Below are 17780 nucleotides of genomic sequence, written 5' to 3'. Positions count from 1 at the left end.
TCAGGAGAGCGTGGAGGCCATGGAATTGGTCCGCCTCTACCAATCCATCGGTCACCGTATCTGTTGTTGAGAAGCGTACGAACAGTTCGACTGAAATGTGCAGGAACTCCATCGTGCATGAACCACATGTTGTGTCTTACTTGTAAAGGCACATGTTCTAGCAGCACAGGTAGAGTATCCCGTATGAAATCATGATGACGTGCCCCATTGAGCGTAGGTGGAAGAACTAAAATGAGCTCTAACATGGAAATTAAGCGTTTCCGGACACATGTCCACATAACATATTTTCTTTCTTTGTGTGTGAGGAATGTTTCCTGAAAGTTTGGCCGTACATTTTTGTAACACCCTGTATACAGGTAATCGCCGCGAACATGCTACAGTGTTAAAAGAGTTCCCTCAGTTACCTACATATCTGGAACTACATCCACATCTGCACACAATGATGGAAAAAAATCGCTACACCAAGAAGGACTTGTGCGCCAGAAACGAAAGTTGGTAGGCTTGTTTCTGCATCTGAAGGATTATGTCTATTCACATTACAGCCAGTGATATAAGCGTGGCTTGTGACACACGCTTAACGGTCGTGAGCGTTAGTTTTCTCTGGGACTGAACGTGCAAGGTGGATATTTGTCAATAATACCTTTAAGGCAAAAAAGGCGCCATTATCAACATCTCATTGAGTCTGAAAGAGGTTGTGTAATAGGGCTACGAGAAGCTGGATCTTCCTTTCGCTATAGCGCATAGAGGTTTGGTAAAAATGTATACACTGCACATGAATGCTAGCAGCGGTGTTCACGAGAATGTACGGTCGCATGAAGACTGGGCTCTGAACGGCCACGTGGCACTACCGAAAAGGAAAACCATAGTGTTCGGCTTACGGCTCTGGCGTATCGCACTGCATCTTCAGCAGCTGTTGGCATCGCATCGAGACAACTAACTGTTACAAATGAGTTACTTCAAGGATAGCTCCGAGCCAGACGTCCTGTAGCGTGCATTCCACTGACCCCAAACCACCGGCATTTGCGACTTCAGTGATGTCGAGCTACAGCTCATTGGGATTTAGGGTGGTGGTCTGCTGTGTTTTCTGATGAAAGCTGGTTCTGTCTGAGTGGCAGTGATGGCGTGTTTTCGATAGGAGGAGGCCAGTTGAGGGCCTGCAACCAACCTGTATGCGTGCCAGACGCACTGGACCATCACCTGAAGTTATGGTCTGGGGAGCTACTTCGTATGACAGCAGGAGCACTCTCGTCGTTATCCCATCTCGCCTGGCTGCAAATCTGTACGCCAGTCTAGGGATTCGACCTGTTATGCTGTCATTCATGAACAATATACCAGGGAGTGTTTTCCAACAGGATACAGCTCATCCACAAAGCGCTGTTGAAACCCATCATACTCTATAGAGTGTCGACACGTTGCCTTGGCCTGCTCGATCACCAGATATGTCTCCACTTGAGCATGTATGAGACGTCATCAGACAACAACTCCGGTGGCATCCAGAAAAAGCATTAATGGTCTCTGTATTGACCGACCAAGTAAAACAGGTATGTAATTCCATCCCACAAACTGACATGCAGCATCTGTACAATACAATGCCAGCATTTTGCAGGCTTGCATTCAAGATTATAGCGGCTACACCGGTTATTAATTTACCAGCGTTTCACATTTGCAATGGCCTATCTCGCGCTTTATTAACCTGTGATCTCGCATGATTGATCACTTAAATATGTTACTTGGACAAACGTCTTCGCGAAATTTCAGTATTATAGTTTGATTATTTTTTGATGTTGCTATTTTTTCAGCCAATGTATGTACTTCACAAGCCACTAAACTGTGCCTGACAGAGAGTATACCCTGTAGCACTGCTAGTGATTTCCTTCCTGTTCCATTCGCAAACAGAGCGAGGAAAAAACGACTGTCTATACGCCTCCTTATGAATCCTAATTTCTCGCATCTTATCTCCATGGGCGTCACTTACAATGTATGTTGGCATCAGTAGAATCGTTCTGCAGTCAGTTCCAAATGCTGATCCTCTAAATTTTCTCAATTACGGTCCTCGAAAAGAACACTGTCTACCCTCCAGGGATTCCCATTTGAGTTTCCAAAGCATCTCCATATTATCTGCATGTTGTTCGAACCTACTAGTAACGAGTCTAGCAACCCGCCTCTGAATTTCGGCAAAGTCTTCCTTCAATCCGACCTGGTGTGGATCCCAAACACACGAGCAGTACTCAAGGAAAGGTCGCATTAACGCCCTTTATGCGGTTTCCTTTACACATGAACCTCACTTTCCCAAAATTCTCCCAATAAACCGAAGTTGACCATTCTCCTTCCCTACCACAGTCCTCACACGGTCTTTCCGTCTCGTATAACGCGCATTAAAATGAAATGAGAAACAACAGAGATGTATTCCAGGGGCGTATGACGAAGAAGTTCTGGCGTAATAAAATGATTTTCATGTATAACTGTGAATTCTCGCGAAAACATTCGACGTAATAACATAATATTTCAGTCATCGTTTTCTGTTTTTGCAAAGATCGCGAACTGTGGGCAGATAATCTGTAAATGGGATAATCTGCACCCAGATAGTTGTAAGTCAGCTGTACTCGCTAAACAGCGAGTCTGAAAATCGAGTCTGCCCAGTCACTTACATAGAAACTGAATATGCAAGGCATCCTCTGCACACACTAAAATCTTCTCCCTAATAGCTTAGTTAGAAGGTCATAGAGAACACGTCCCACATTCATCGCATTGCCACTTAAAACTGAGGGCCAATATCCTAATAAAATGGCTTCTGCTCTCTCGTCACTTTGTTAAAAATCACGCATTTAAAATGTGGTAAATTGTAATCAGTACGCGAAAGCATCAGAAACTGAGATGTTTCGTCGACGAAAAGTATATCTTAGACGGACACCATTAGCTGCCTTTGCTGACATCATGATCTGGGATGAGACGGATGAGGAAGTTCAGACCAGACTCGACGTGTAGAAATTCCATTTCCAGCAATGCAACCTCCATATCGGCGAGAACAAGGCAGTCGACTCGACGTGTAGAAATTCCATTTCCAGGAATGCAACCTCCATATCGGCGAGAACAAGGCAGTCGTGATGGCAATCACCAGAGATGGACCACACTCAAGTGTCAAACTAGAAGAACTCTAGCCAGAGCGTTGTGGACAGTTTTACCTACCTCGGAGGTATAATATCCATAGATAAAATGATAGGAAATTACTAACAGAGTGAAAAATGGTGCTGAATTTCACCAATATATCAGAACCCTTTTATGAGACGACATGGTGTCAGAAAAAGAAATATTATTGATGTTCAACAGCCACTTAATATAAACCTATGGTATCGTAACATGCATCCTCACAAAGAGACAGTCACCAAGTTCCCACGCATCAGAAATGAAATTCCTCAGATCCTCTGTGGTTTCATGTGGCGTATCACAGTTGGCACTGAAATAGCAAGTTTCCGTCTGACGCCGATAGCAGTCGCGTGGGACGTGGTGGATCCAATGGTGTGTGCCCACTGAGCCATGCCTCAGTTGCTCCGTGCCCGCATCTCGTGGTCGTGCGGTAGCGTTCTCGCTTCCCACGCCCGGGTTCCCGGGTTCGATTCCCGGCGGGGTCAGGGATTTTCTCTGCCTCGTGATGGCTGGGTGTTGTGTGCTGTCCTTAGGTTAGTTAGGTTTAAGTAGTTCTAAGTTCTAGGGGACTGATGACCATAGCTGTTAAGTCCCATAGTGCTCAGAGCCATTTGAACCATTTCATTTCAGTTGCTCCGTACCACGAGCGCCCTATGCTGCTGCAGTATAGGACGGCTGGTGGCAGCCACTCATCCCACTTGCACTTGGAGCCTCTACGCTACATCATCACTGTTCACGCTTAGTACAGTGAGCCCCATCCTAGTAGCTATTGTACGAGCTGGACTCTGTTTCTTGCTGCATTATTTGTAATGAGTCCTTATACACTTGGAGAAATACAATTTAAGTAAATCTTCTGTCTGCTGTGTTACTTCACTAATCATTTCTGCCCCTATGACTTCCCTATCACGGCAGCTGCCACTCCACTCCTTACCGTTGGATATGAAGTCTTACGCAACATCCTCCATCTACAAGACAAACATGGGTAAGTTAAGGAATGAGGATGAGATGAAGAAAGACGGAATCAAGACATACCTTTTATACAGAGTCAGCATAGCTGGACTACAGCGGTAATGAGGTTAGAGTCTACAAGAACAGACTGAATAAGTCTGGAAAGGGAGGAGGGAGGAAAATGTCTTGTGAGAAGACCCAGATCCCACTGGTCAGACGTGAACAAGAATGATCTCAATGACTGAGGAAAACTGGATGATGTTTTCCGTGACGGGTTATACATGGAAAGAAGGAGATGTAAGACGCTCATTAATAATACCTGGGAAACCTGAACTTTATTATGATCAAGATGATGGTGATGACTATGTTTTCCCATAGTATTAAGTTTTCTTCTATCTTTTGCTAACTATATCTCATGTAAAAAAAAATTTCTTCTGAATTTTGTAAGTACAAACATTGAAAGCTGGCAGGAACACATCATTTATACACGGCAAATAAAGTGCAGTTTTTGGATATTATAGTTTCACAAACATTTACAATAGCCGGTTCGTCCAGCATCTGCCTGAACAATGGCTTGCAAATTTTTCGTAGCCAATTCATTTCGTGCTCGTTTCCCATAAGATGATGTAACACGAATTTTCTCTGGATGAGTTCCTTTTTTCTTAGAAAATCTGGGATCGATAAGGTAACTCCCACAGTATTAATTTCTCTCTCTCTCTCTCTCTCTCTCTCTCTCTCTCTCTCTCTCCACACACACACACACACACACACACACACACACACACACACACACACATCCACTCTTTTGAAATTTGTTGAGGCCAACATCTGTACGTCTACACGGCCGAAATTAGCAGGCAACTCAACCCACCTGTTGTTCCATTCGATAGCGACTGAGGTATCTACTAGTATTCTTTCCTTGCTCCCAAGTGGCCTAGACCTCAACAGACTGCGTTTCGACTAGAGAGATTAGGAATCGCACTTTTCGAAGTGATTTTTGTACTACATACTGCCGCTGAATAGGTCAAAAAGTCCTTAGAACAGCTTTCCACTCGAGAACCTTTCGGACCTGATCAAATTCTTTGTTGCTTTATTGTCCACAGAATTATGTAACGTTCGTCATCACAGTCAGTGAATTTATTACGTAGAGGAGTACTGAGGACTCACTAGACTCAGGATATTAAGTGCCCTGTGTTTTTTGAATTTGAATGACTCATTACTTCACTATGACACAATATCATTCCACGATTTTTCTCCTCCGTTTCACAAGAAGCAGTAGATTTTCTGTGTTACGGGCTGGCAGAGAAAAATCTGAAATTTTTGCACAAGCATGCAATTAGCTGGCAAAAAGTCACGGTGCATTGTTATACGGTAATACGGAGGATGGGAATATTGCGTACATAAAGTGTAAAACGGCAGTGCACGGGTGGAGCTGGTATGTGTACTCAGCAGATTCATGTGAAAAGGTTTCCGACATCATTTTGGCACGACGGGAATTAACAGACTTTGAACGCAGAATGGTACCTGGAGGTAGATGCAATGAGCATTCCATTCGGAAATCGTTAGAGAATTCTATATTCTTAGATTCACAGTGTCAAGAGTGTGCCGAGAATACCAAATTACAGGCATTCTCTATCACCAAAGAAGACGCAAAGGCCAACGGCCTTCACTTAACGACCGAGAGCAGTGGCGTTTGCGTAGACTTGTCACTGCGTGAGATAACCGCAGACATCAGTGTGGGACGTATGACGAACATATCTGATGGGACAGTGCGGCGAAAATTGGCGTTAATGGACTGTGGCAGCAGACGATCGACCCGAGTGCCTTTGTCAACAGCACGACATCGCCTGCAGCGCCTCTCCAGGACTCATGACCATATCGGTAGTTCCCTGAATGAGTGAAAACTGTGATCTGGTCGGACGAGTCTCGATTTCAGTTCGAGGGAGATGAAACTAGGGTTCGAGTGTTGTGCAGACGCACGACGCCACGGACCCAAGTTGTCACCAACGCATTGTGCAAGCTGGTGGTAGCTTTATAATGATGTGAGCTGTGTTTACAGGGGATGGACCGGGGCCTATGGGCCAAGCGAACCCATCACTGACTGTAAATGGTTGTATACGGGTACTTGGAGACCTTTTGCAACAATTCATGGACTTCATGTTCCCAAAAAACAATGGAATTTTTTGGATGTCGATGTCCATATCACCAGGCGACAATTGTTCGTGACTGGTTTGAAGAACAGTCTGGACAGTTCGTGCGAATGATTGGACCACCCAGATCGTCCGACATGAATCCCATCGAATTTTTATGGGATATAATCGAGAGGTCAATTCGTGCATAAAATCTTGTAACGGCAATACTTTCGTAATTACGGACTGCTACGCAGGTAGCATGGCTCAGTATTTCTGCAGGGGACTTCCAACGACTTGTTGAGTTCATGACACGTTGAGCTGCTGCACTACGCCGGGCAAAATATGGGCCGACACGGTAGGAGAAGGTATCGCATGACATTTGCCATCGCAGCGTATATCGTTGCTTGTGTATAACGTGAATATTGAAATGCCCAACATTTAGCGTTATTTATGATATGTAGAAATATGTAGCACTCCGTCTACAGGCCACAAGTGGCCCATCGGGACCATGCGACCGTCGTGGCATCCTCAGCTGAGATGCGGATAGGAGGGGCGTGTTGTCAGCACACCGCTCTCCCGGTCGTTACGATCGTTTTCTGTGACAGGAGCCGCTACTATTCGGTCGAGTAGCTCCTCAATTAGCATCACGAGGCTGAGTGCACCACGAAAAACGGCAACAGCGCATGGCGGCCCGGATGGTCACCCATCCAAGTGCCGACCACACCCGACAGCGCTTAACTTCGGTGATCTGACAGGAACCGGTGTATCCACTGCGGCAAGGCCGTTGCCCTGTTTATGATATGGTCTCCTTTTAAAAATCCCTTTAGCAAGAGCAGGTCACACAAGTTGCGTGTAGTTTATATTTCGTCAAGGACAGTCAGTGTTCGACGCGAAACAAAGGTCATAAACAGGTGTTGCAGCTACGGATCGTAATACTATGGCACCTTCGTTCTGTCCGGACTGACTGATCCGTCGTCGAAATGGTCGGAGGTGTTAAGCCGACGTCGTCATCACAAAATACCCATACACGTGGCACATACCACTTTGGATTTAAGAACATTTCGACAAAGATAACGTTAAACACAGGCAGCAAAGTGCTGTAACTCAAACTACATAACAAACACGTGCTCAAGCTTCTTATTACGCTAAATTAAATTTTGCAGGAGACTAGTCAACATTTTCCTACCTCTGTGCTACAAGTGCGGAAACAGCCCTGGCAACGGATAATTCCCATTCCACAGCCTGCTGCAGCACACACGTACACACATCGTTCGCTCTCTCTTTTATACAAGAGAGGTGACCGATTTTAATTTATTTGGCCCCAGATACGCCACCGGTTTTGAAAGCAGTGATTTAGGAGCTGTGACGTGTCGACGACTGGCGCCGGGCGCGAATAAATTCAGCTGAACTATCGTTAATCAGGAACATACTCTGGAATAAAGTGCACAACATTTACTTTCTGTCTAATTTCTGCGATACAATCTAACGTCTGGATAAAACACGATACAGTCTACGTTGCCAGAGTGTCTATAAGGAATGGAGTAGCTCGATGTATCAGGCCGTCACATTTCATAGGCAAAGAAAGAGAAGGAGGGAGGAAAGTACGCATTAGCATGTATCTTGTAATAAAAATGGTTCAAATGGCTCTGAGCACTATGGGACTTAACATCTATGGTCATCAGTCCCCTAGAACTTAGAACTACTTAAACCTAACTAACCTAAGGACAGCACACAACACCCAGCCATCACGAGGCAGAGAAAATCCCTGACCCCGCCGGGAATCGAACCCGGGAACCCGGGCGTGGGAAGCGAGAACGCTACCGCACGACCACGAGATGCGGGCTATCTTGTAATACATCAGTAGAATACAGTGTGGTACAATTTCGCCAGCTACGTTAACAAAAGAAAACATGAGCTCTGACCATAATTCGAAGTGAAGCGGAGCTTGTGACTGCATTTTGTTTGAAAAAAAGTTGTACCCTGTTGTTATGTTAAAAACTTGCTCGTGTTGTTTTATCACATCGCTAGTTCTGATTAATGTAAATAGTCCTTTCCCTAACATGGGCTTTGCTGCAGGGCACTCCACACATAGAAACCTGATTTGCTGTTTCTTCGAGGCAAACAGCGAGATGCTGCATTTTGGGCCTTTGAATTTGTCATTTTCCCTCCGTTTTTCCTTAAAGTCCCTCTACAAACATCAGCGAATGTTTTATCACCTTACTCCTCGTTTCAACGACTTCCATTAAAACACCCATTATCGAAGTGACTCATCTGAAATCCCTGCTGGGCGCAATTGACCTCCGGAGTTGGCTATGCATTACGACCCACAGCTGTTTTCCATCAGTTTTCTTATTTGACTTCTCTCATCTCTTGTAATGTAGAAAAGCATTTCGTTGGTTCACCTTTTCATTTTCAGTAGTAATATTCCGTGACATATTATTTTGCTTTCCATCTCTCCGAGTAATCCACAATGTGCACCACCTCATTGCTCACTGAGTAACTTTTAGTGTTCAGAGCATTTCTCTGTTGTTCGTACCAGTCTCATTTTCGAAAGTCAAAACAAGTAATGTACTCGTGAGTGTCGTATTTCCGTTTCAGTTCTGCAAAATCTTTTCAGCTTTTTAGAAGCACTGGTCGCCATTTGTACTCTCCAGTTTATTGATTTTGCTACGCAGTCGGTTGCTGCCTTCAACTGCCATAATAAAAACATCTATCGATTGGTTTTACGACTTCAGTATTAATTTGTACAATTATTCTTTGTTAGATGTGTTTTCTACACATTATCTTAATCTGATTTAACTGATTTTTTATGTCTTGTTTAAAATTTGTCTTTTGAACTTAGATACACAGTTCAGAGTCATCAGCAAGCAAAAAATGGACAGCCAGATATGTTCATTTGATAAGTACTACTTTCTTTTGTGTCATTTTTCGTATCTCTACAATGGGTAGAGAGAGTAACCGCACGTTTAAAACGCACAGCCATGCACAAGGTTGGATTCAGACCTTGAACTTCCAGTTTTCGATGCAGTGAAGCTAAAAGGAAATTACGGTTGCTGGCAGCCTCGTCTTCATCGTTTTATCAGTTTTGCTTTCTTAGTATTTTAATTGTACCGGCAAATTACAACTGGTTTGTATCAATATTATGACAACATTCACTGATTTGAGACAGTAAAATTGATATCAACTGCAAGCGAAAAAAGGGCTGAAGTAGGTTTATCACATAAAGAAATACGAGATAGGCAGTAAATTCTAGCGGGCAATTGGCTAGGTGGAAAAACTCAGGAATGGCGGAGGAACAAGGTCTCAGGATACGTATAGTGCTTACGTGAGAGAATGAAAATGTTATGGGCACAAAGAAAGAATAAAAAAAAATTCCGAAACGCTCTTTGTCGCGCATTACGTGGTCCAGCAGGGCCTGACTTGAAGATAATAGCAATAATAATAAAGACACTGAGGAATGACGGCCACTTTCCAAGGTATCTGAGAAGCGCTGCACTGTATCGGTTGGGTGGCCGTACGGCGGGACCGTAACCAGCTTTGGAGGCGTATCAGCAGGCCTCACGCACGCACTAGACGTCAACGGCGCGGAAAATTAGCGCTCTTGACCCAGTTCACATCGATTTTCTGGTCTCTCGCTGTTCTTGACTAACAGGCTGGCAAGAACTCAGCGTCCTTAAGGCTAAAATGGTAACACACGTATTTATCATCGGGTGAAGCGAAATGAACGAGGCTACTTTGATGACCAAACTACGACTTCTCGATTCAGTTTGTTTACTTAAGGGAAAAAAATTATTTGTTTATAATGTTAATGTTATTATTTAACACAGATTACGAGCTGTAAAAAGAAAAGTGGCATTTTCCTATTGTTTCTCATGTTTCGAAATGTGAAACTATGAACATGTTTAGCAACTCATGTAATGTGTTTGCACTAACTGGTACGCAAGCAGATACTTCAGTCGTGGTTGTTTCCTAACCAAATTATGTGGAAAAATTAGAAACTGTAAGTATGCTTGATCATTTATTGACTTAAATATTTTCATCATCATTCTGAGTACTCGTCGCTGCCCGCATATGTATTTATTCCAGTCATTTACCAGCCACTCTCTCTCTCTCTCTCTCTCTCTCTCTCTCTCTCTCTCTCTCTCTCTGTCTGTGTGTGTGTGTGTGTGTGTGTGTGTGTGTGTGTGTGTGTGTGTGTCTTTCTGTCTCCCCCTCACCCCCTTAATTTTCTCCTCACCCCCATTTTAGTCCAAATCATTGTCTCCCACCTCTCTGTCCATCTCCTCCTCACCCCTCTCTCTATCCATCAGCTTCTCCCCCTTGCCCTGTCTCTCCTCCTCTTCCGTCTAACTCTCCATTTCGCTCCCCCCTATCTCTGTTTATCTCTTCTTCCCCCTTACTCTGTCCATCTCTTCCTCTTTTCTTTTTCTTCCATCTCGTCCTCCCCATCTCCTCCTCTTCCCATTCTCCCTCCACGTCCCCCTTCGCCTCTGTCTGCCTCTTCCCACCTCCTGTCTGTGTCCAACTTCTCCTTTCGTTCTGTGCACATCCATCTCCTCTTCCCCTTTCGCTCACCACACTATCACTACCACCTCCACAGGAGGTCGCTTGTTTCTTTCCCCTTCCACTCCCAGTAATACTTTTCAGATAGAAAATAATAGGTGTACTAAGTTCAGAAGAACTCGATCCATGGGTTCAGGAGGATCTTTTTACCTGCGGCTCCGCTCGTGTCTGCACTTCTCATATATACTTCGCATATCAGCAGCATATTTCACTCATATCTCTACACTTATTTCATCTGTATCTCTAGAGATTTCGCCTGGAATTTCCTTTCCACGCAGCTCAATATTTATGGCGTCATAGCTAACGAAATGTTCAAATGTGTGTGAATTTCAAAGGGACCAAACTGCTAAGGTCATTGCTAGGCTTACACACTGCTTAGACTAACTTACGCTAAAGACTTCACACTCACCCATGCCCGAGGGAGGACTCGAACCTCCGGCGGGAGGGGTCGCGCAATTAGTGACATGGTGCCTCTAACCGCGCGGCCACTCTGCGCATAGCTAACGAACGATGTGTCGTAAAATGATTTAATTTTGCAGTACATCCAATGGTATATGTGCATACTGTTTGTGTAATGCGTTACAAATAAAATTAGCAGTAAATAAGTAATAAATTAAAACCATATGACAGATGCGGCAGTTGTATTGCATGAACAGCGAAAATGTAGTATGCTATAAACATTTTTCCTTTCATCAATCTCAGCGAGAAAACGGCTCGTAAAGGTTTAGAATTATGTGTCAAGGTTTTTGAAAGTCACTAAGTGCTCTCATTCACAAATAATGGATGAATATGGTCTGGCTGTTCCCGCGTCATGGGCTACGATACCTTCTTACCCCCACCCTGTAGGAGCGCGGTGGGTCTTTTCCCCATAGTGCTTCTTTCCAGACAGTAAATCACACGTGTTTCGTTGAAAACGAGGAAGTGGCTGAGGAGTAGTATTTTCACATACATACTTACATATACATACATACACTTTTACGATGTGTATGAGTTAGGTCACTTTTAGTGCATGAGCTGCTCTACATTTACGTAAGACTGAGCGTTGTTAGTTCAGTTCACGTTGGGTTAGCTTGGTGAACAGAAAATCGGCATAAGTTATTGGCATACCGTGTTATTTCCGAAAGTCTGTGGTACGCTTTGTTGTAATTAACCCAATACAGACCATAATTAATTTGTTGCTACATTTCCAGTTAAAATAGTGAGCATTATCAAATGTGGATGACATAATAACCACTGTGTAGGAGAATCGACTCGCGTGCTTCTTATAATATGTGTTAAAATATTACAAATAAACGTAAGTCTTGGATGTATTCGTGTCAAAATTACGTCAACAGATCAGACACGGTATCAACAGATCTAAAGATTCACAATTAAAATCACTCTGACGCAGTTATTTGATAGCAATTAAAAAAGGGTACGCAGTGATTAACAGTAGCTCTTTTGGGTAAATGACCAATATGTAAAATATTCATAAAACATTTTACCCTGATTAGGGATTATTTCGAACGTAGAAGTCCACGATGACTGCGCCGCAGCCTCCTCTACCGTGTCCTAGAGTTTCAAGAGCTCACAAGGCCCATTTGAAGAAAAACTGGCCGAATAGATGATAAGTTTTCAGAAAGAAGGTATTACTTTAAAAAAGAAAACACTACACACAACATATAACTGTCCGTTTTCCAGTCAAGTCTTTTCTGAAAACGATTTCGTTCTTTCTGCTAACATTCAGTTGTTTCTGTCCTTTAAATTAATATAACATGGAATTACATGATTTTTCCTGCAAATTTGATTGAATCTGATATATAGGATGACCTTGTGCAGTCTGAGACGAACATTCTTGGAAATGTTCTATAACTTGAGGGGAAATACCTGACATGGCTGTAATACCATCATTTTTCATCTTTTTCTGTGTAAAATGGACAATAATTCCACATTATATTCGTCTGGAATTGTGTGTAGTGTGAAAATAACGTATTATATTTTCATTTTGAGTTTTCTTTGTGCATTATTACTTGCCGAGATATTTTCTGGGAGTTTGTGGCGAACTTCAAACGAACTTTATGTTTCTGAATATCGTCGTCTGTGACTACACAATACGAAACACTGGGTGGTTGCTGAGTTGTTGGTGGAATAGTGTGTGTACCCTATATCTAGGAGAGGGCACGCTACAGAAATTAAGAAGACTCGGAAGCCGCAGGCTGCCAGACGTACTAAGGTTCACAGTACAAATGTGGCACGATTTTTAAACATTAAGGTAGGAGTGTCATACGCATGTAAGTTTGATCGAAAGCTGAGTCTAACTAACGCGAAAATACAAAATCCAGAAGCCTCTCGTGCAAATGGATTTAGGTAGTAACGGAAGGGTGCGTTCAGACACTGTAGGCCAATGAAAGTGCAAGGAAGCTAGAGCGAAATGGCTGCAGGCAAAATGTGAAGAAACCGAAAAGGAAATTTCCGTCCGAAGACAAGAGATTCAGCGTATAAAATGCTCAATTTAACCTTCGAAGGATCTAAACCAGCAGGTGAATCATTAAGAGCACTCTGTTGAAAACGGAGGAGACAGCAGATACGTGGAAAGAGTACACTAAGTAAGGATAAGAACTGTATGATAGGCCGGCCGATGTGGCTGAGCGGTTTTAGGCGCTTCAGTTTGGAATCGCGCGACCGCTACGGTCGCAGGTTCGAATTCTGCCTCGGGCATGGATGTGTGTGATGTCCTTAGGTTAGTTAGGTTTACGTAGTTCTAAGTTCTAGGGGACTGATGACCTCAAATGTTAAGTCCCATAGTACTCAGAGCCATTTGAACCATTTGAACTGTATGATCACGTAACAGAACATGAAGCGGGCGTCGAGTTGGAGGACATTGGGCAATAGTGTTAGAGTTTGTGAGAGCTGCGAAAAACTTGAGATCAAACGAGGCAGAATTTTTGATATCGTTGGGATAAGTGACAACCAATCGATTAACCTTATTAGGGTATAGAACGTATGAGACCGGAAACGTACTATCGGACTTTAGGACGACTATCATCCACACAAACAAGAAGATAGCAAAGGCAGGAAAGAGCATGAAGTATTCTACAGTCCATCAAAGATGCAGATCAGAACAATATGCAGCAGATCGAAGAAGAAAACTGAGATCTATTAGACATCGGTCATTTCGGCATATGAGAGTATTATTTGTACATTTTGCTTATTAGAAACTTATATTGTCATCTGAATTTCCTTGTATTTATAACATCTGTGCTAAAGGAACTCAGCTGTGATATCTGTAATCGGTCAGTTAATTAATGAGTTCACGTATTTGCCTAGTAAATGGATTAAGAACGGAAAAGACTCACCGTGGTCTAGTAACGGAATTCGAAAAATGCTGAGGAAGCAAAGGCTGTTGCACTCTCGGTTCGAAAGAGGAAGCGCAAATGACGACAGTCAATCATTGGTAGAGATTCTTTCGTCTGTGAAAAGATCTATGCGCGAAGCATACAATAGTTAACACCGCCATACCTTGGATAAAGATCTGGCGGAGAACCCGAAAAAAATTCTGGTCCTATATACAAACGTTACGTCGTTTGACCATCGGACGGGGTCCCGTATCGAGGACTTAATAATAAGCATATCTGGCGTAGAGAAACAACTGAAAGAGGTGAAAACAAATAAGTCACCAAGTACGGATGGAAGCCCATTCCATTTCCCAAAAATACTGTAAGTAATTGGCCCCTTACTAAGTTTGCATTTATCGCGAATATCTCGCCCAGCACAAAGCCCCAAACGATTGGAAAAAAGCGCAGGTGACTCCTGTATATAACAGGGGTGAAAGAAAGAACCCGAAAAATTACAGACTAATATCGTTAACATCGGTTTGTTGCAGAATTCTGGAGCATATCATGAACTCGCATACGATAAATTTCCTAGAGTGCGAAAAGCTCATGTCCACGAATCAGCAAGGCTTTAGAAAGCATCGCTCGTGCGGAACTCAGCTTGCTCTCTTCTCACACGATACATTTCGAACTGTGCATGAAGGGCAAGAAGCTGATTCCATATTTCTAGATTTCCGAAAACCAATCGACACGGTACCCCACTGCTATTAAAGATGGTACGTGCACACGGAATAGGCTCCCAGATATGTGGCTAGCTCGAGGGCTTGTTAAGTAATAGAACCCAGTGTCTTGTCCTCGATGGTGCGTGCTCATTGGAGACAGGAGTAACATCAGCAGTGCCCCAGGGAAGTGTGATAGGACCGCTGCTGTTTTCTACATACACAAATGAATTTTTAATTTTAATTTGTGGTAAGTTGCTATGGAACCAAACTGCTGAGGTCATTGGTCCCTAGGCTTACATATGACTTATCTAACTTAAACTAACTCTAGCGACAACACACACCCATTTCCGAGGGAGGACTCGATACTTCGACAGTGGGAGCCGGGCGAACCGTGGCAAGGCGCCCCAGACAGAGCGGCTATACACAAATGATCTGGCACGCAGGGTGGGCAGCTGATGAAGCTGTGGTGTACAGGAAGGTGTAGAAGATAAGTGACAGTAGATCGATACAAGATGACCTAAACGAAATTTCCATTTGGTGTGAAGAATGGCAGCCGGCTCCTAACGTAGAAAAATGTACGTTAATGCGGATGAGTAGGAATAACAAACCCGTAATGTTCGGATACAGTATTAGTAGTGTTCTGCTTGAATATCTGGGCGTAAGTTGCGAAACGATATGTAATGGAACGAGCATGTGAGGATTTGACAGGGAAGGCGATTGGTCGACTTCGGTTTATTGGGAGAATTTTAGGAAACTGTGGTTCCTCTGTAAAGGACCCTAGTGCGACGTGTTCTTGAGTACTGCTTGAGTTTTTGGGATCTGTACCACGTCGGATCGAAAGAAGACATCGAAGCAATTCAGAGGCGAGCTGCTAGTTTTGTTACCGGTAGGTTCTATCAGCGTGAAAGTGTTATGGATAGGCTTCGGGAGCTCAAGTCGGAATCCCTGGAGGGAAGTTTAAAAACGGCATTTGAAGCTGACTGCAGAACGATCCTACTGCTGCCGACATACATTTTGAGAAAGGGCCACGAAGATAAGATACAAGAAATCAGGGCTTACATGGGGGCGTTTAGCCAGTCGTTTTGACCTCGATCTACCTCGATCTACCTCGATCTACCTGCGAGTGAAGCAGCAAAGGAAACGCGTAGTTGTGGTACAGAGCATCCTCAGCCACGCACCGCATAGTGGCATGTGGAATATGTATGTAGATGTGGATATACATGTAAAAACAGCGTACGGTAGCGGACAGTATATCATGAAGTGCGTGAAATCTCAGGTAGAGTTTATTAAATATAATCCCCTTGGACAGCACTCCCGCAGGGTCTGAGATAGTTCCCAGACAGCAGGGATCGTCAATGCACAGGCGTTGCACCTCGCAGGAGGAGATACGGACAGTGCACGCAGTTCCTGGTGCAGCGCAAGAGTTAGCCCGCGTTTCTCTGTGAAAGGCGCGGTGAACGACGAGACAATGCCTCACCGTCATTACGGTAATCCGCTTTGGACGCTGCGCCGCGCTGTAATGGACACCCGCCGTAATTAGCTGCTCCTGTAAACAAAAGGAGATGTTTCCAGCTGATTGCGCTTAATTCCCGCAATGTGCCGCCGGTTGACGCAAACACCTAGCGGAAAACGAACCGCGTGCACAGCGATTTAGTTGGCAGAGACCGGTATCCGCCCAACAGCCATTTTACGTAATCGTCCTAAAGCCGTAGAACCAATTACCACATTTGCTCGCTGTTCACTGATGCTCCAGCCACCGTGTTCTCACAAAATATCTCCAACATCTGCATTTGAGAATACTGCTGCTAAGTTATTGCTTATTTCGTATACACACTAATACTTCTACAGAAGAAACGACTTTTCGAAAATTTAGGGGTCGAAAGTAGAGGGTAAACTTTGACTTTATGCTATCCCTCCTCACAAACACAATCCCCCTCACCACAACACCCTCCCTCACCAGACATTCTCCCGCTCCCCCCACCAACACTCGATATTTCTGATTAATTCTTTTCGCTGCTCAGCTTGGTTCAAATGTCTCTGAGCACTACGGGACTTAACATCGGAGATTATCAGTCCCCTAGAACTTAGAACTACTTAAACCTAACCAACCTAAGGAGATCACACACACCCATGCCCGAGGCAGGATTCCAACATGTGACCGTAGCGGTCGCGCGGTTCCAGACTGAAGCGCCTAGAACCACACCGGCCGGCCCTGCTCACTTTGTTTATTGGTGTAAAAGAGATTAACAAAGCCTTAGAGTAAAGTAAAAGGTACCCTCCCACCCTTCAAAGCTTCAGGGAACAAAAAACTGCTGGGGTCATACGCGCCCAAGTCATGACTATAGAACACAAAGACAGAGAGGAGTTGAAAAACGACTATAAGTCAGTTCCAATCGACGTAAGAGAAGACATCTAAAAACAGGCACTTGGAGAAAGGGTTAAACAAGACACCCTACAGAAACGGAGGTTCTAAACTGAAAACTAAATGGTCCTCGCCATACTGGTTTTGCGGATAAAAAGTAAAACGCGGGCGACAGCTCGCGCGTCATTTGCTAAAACGGCCGACAACTCAATCGGCAAACGCAAGCGGGAACATAAACGGTTAAAAATGGGCATTCCGTCACGAAGTGGCGGACGGTTAAAACATGGGCGCATTGTGTACAAAGTGGCAAGGTAGCGCCACTTAACAAATGACGATGGCTTAAAAGGCAGTGCCCAATAAGCAGCCTAGTTAAAATGACCTCCTCCCGGCGGGAGGTACGAGAGGAGGTCGTCCAAACCGCTGGGGGAGGCTTAATAAGCCGAAGCTTATTCCCGAGAAGGGAGGCCTATTGGCGATGCCAAAGGGACACCACCCCCTGACAGACGGCAACACAGAGATCATCGGAGGGAATACAGGAACTAGCGGGCTGAGGTACGAGGACTGCAACCTTGGCAGCAGCGTCAGCAGCAGCGTCAGC

General features: G+C 44.2%; 1 pseudogene; it reads right to left on the bottom strand.

The window, feature by feature from the left end:
- Positions 1 to 6895: 6895 nt before the first annotated feature.
- On the bottom strand, positions 6896 to 7013 carry LOC124790851 (annotated as a pseudogene).
- Between the last annotated feature and the right edge of the window lie 10767 nt (positions 7014 to 17780).

This window comes from Schistocerca piceifrons, chromosome 3 (genome assembly GCF_021461385.2).
Source record: "Schistocerca piceifrons isolate TAMUIC-IGC-003096 chromosome 3, iqSchPice1.1, whole genome shotgun sequence".
NCBI lineage: Eukaryota > Metazoa > Arthropoda > Insecta > Orthoptera > Acrididae > Schistocerca > Schistocerca piceifrons.
The sequence above is the reverse complement of the archived record's forward strand: the minus strand, read 5'-3'. Positions and strand labels throughout refer to the sequence as shown.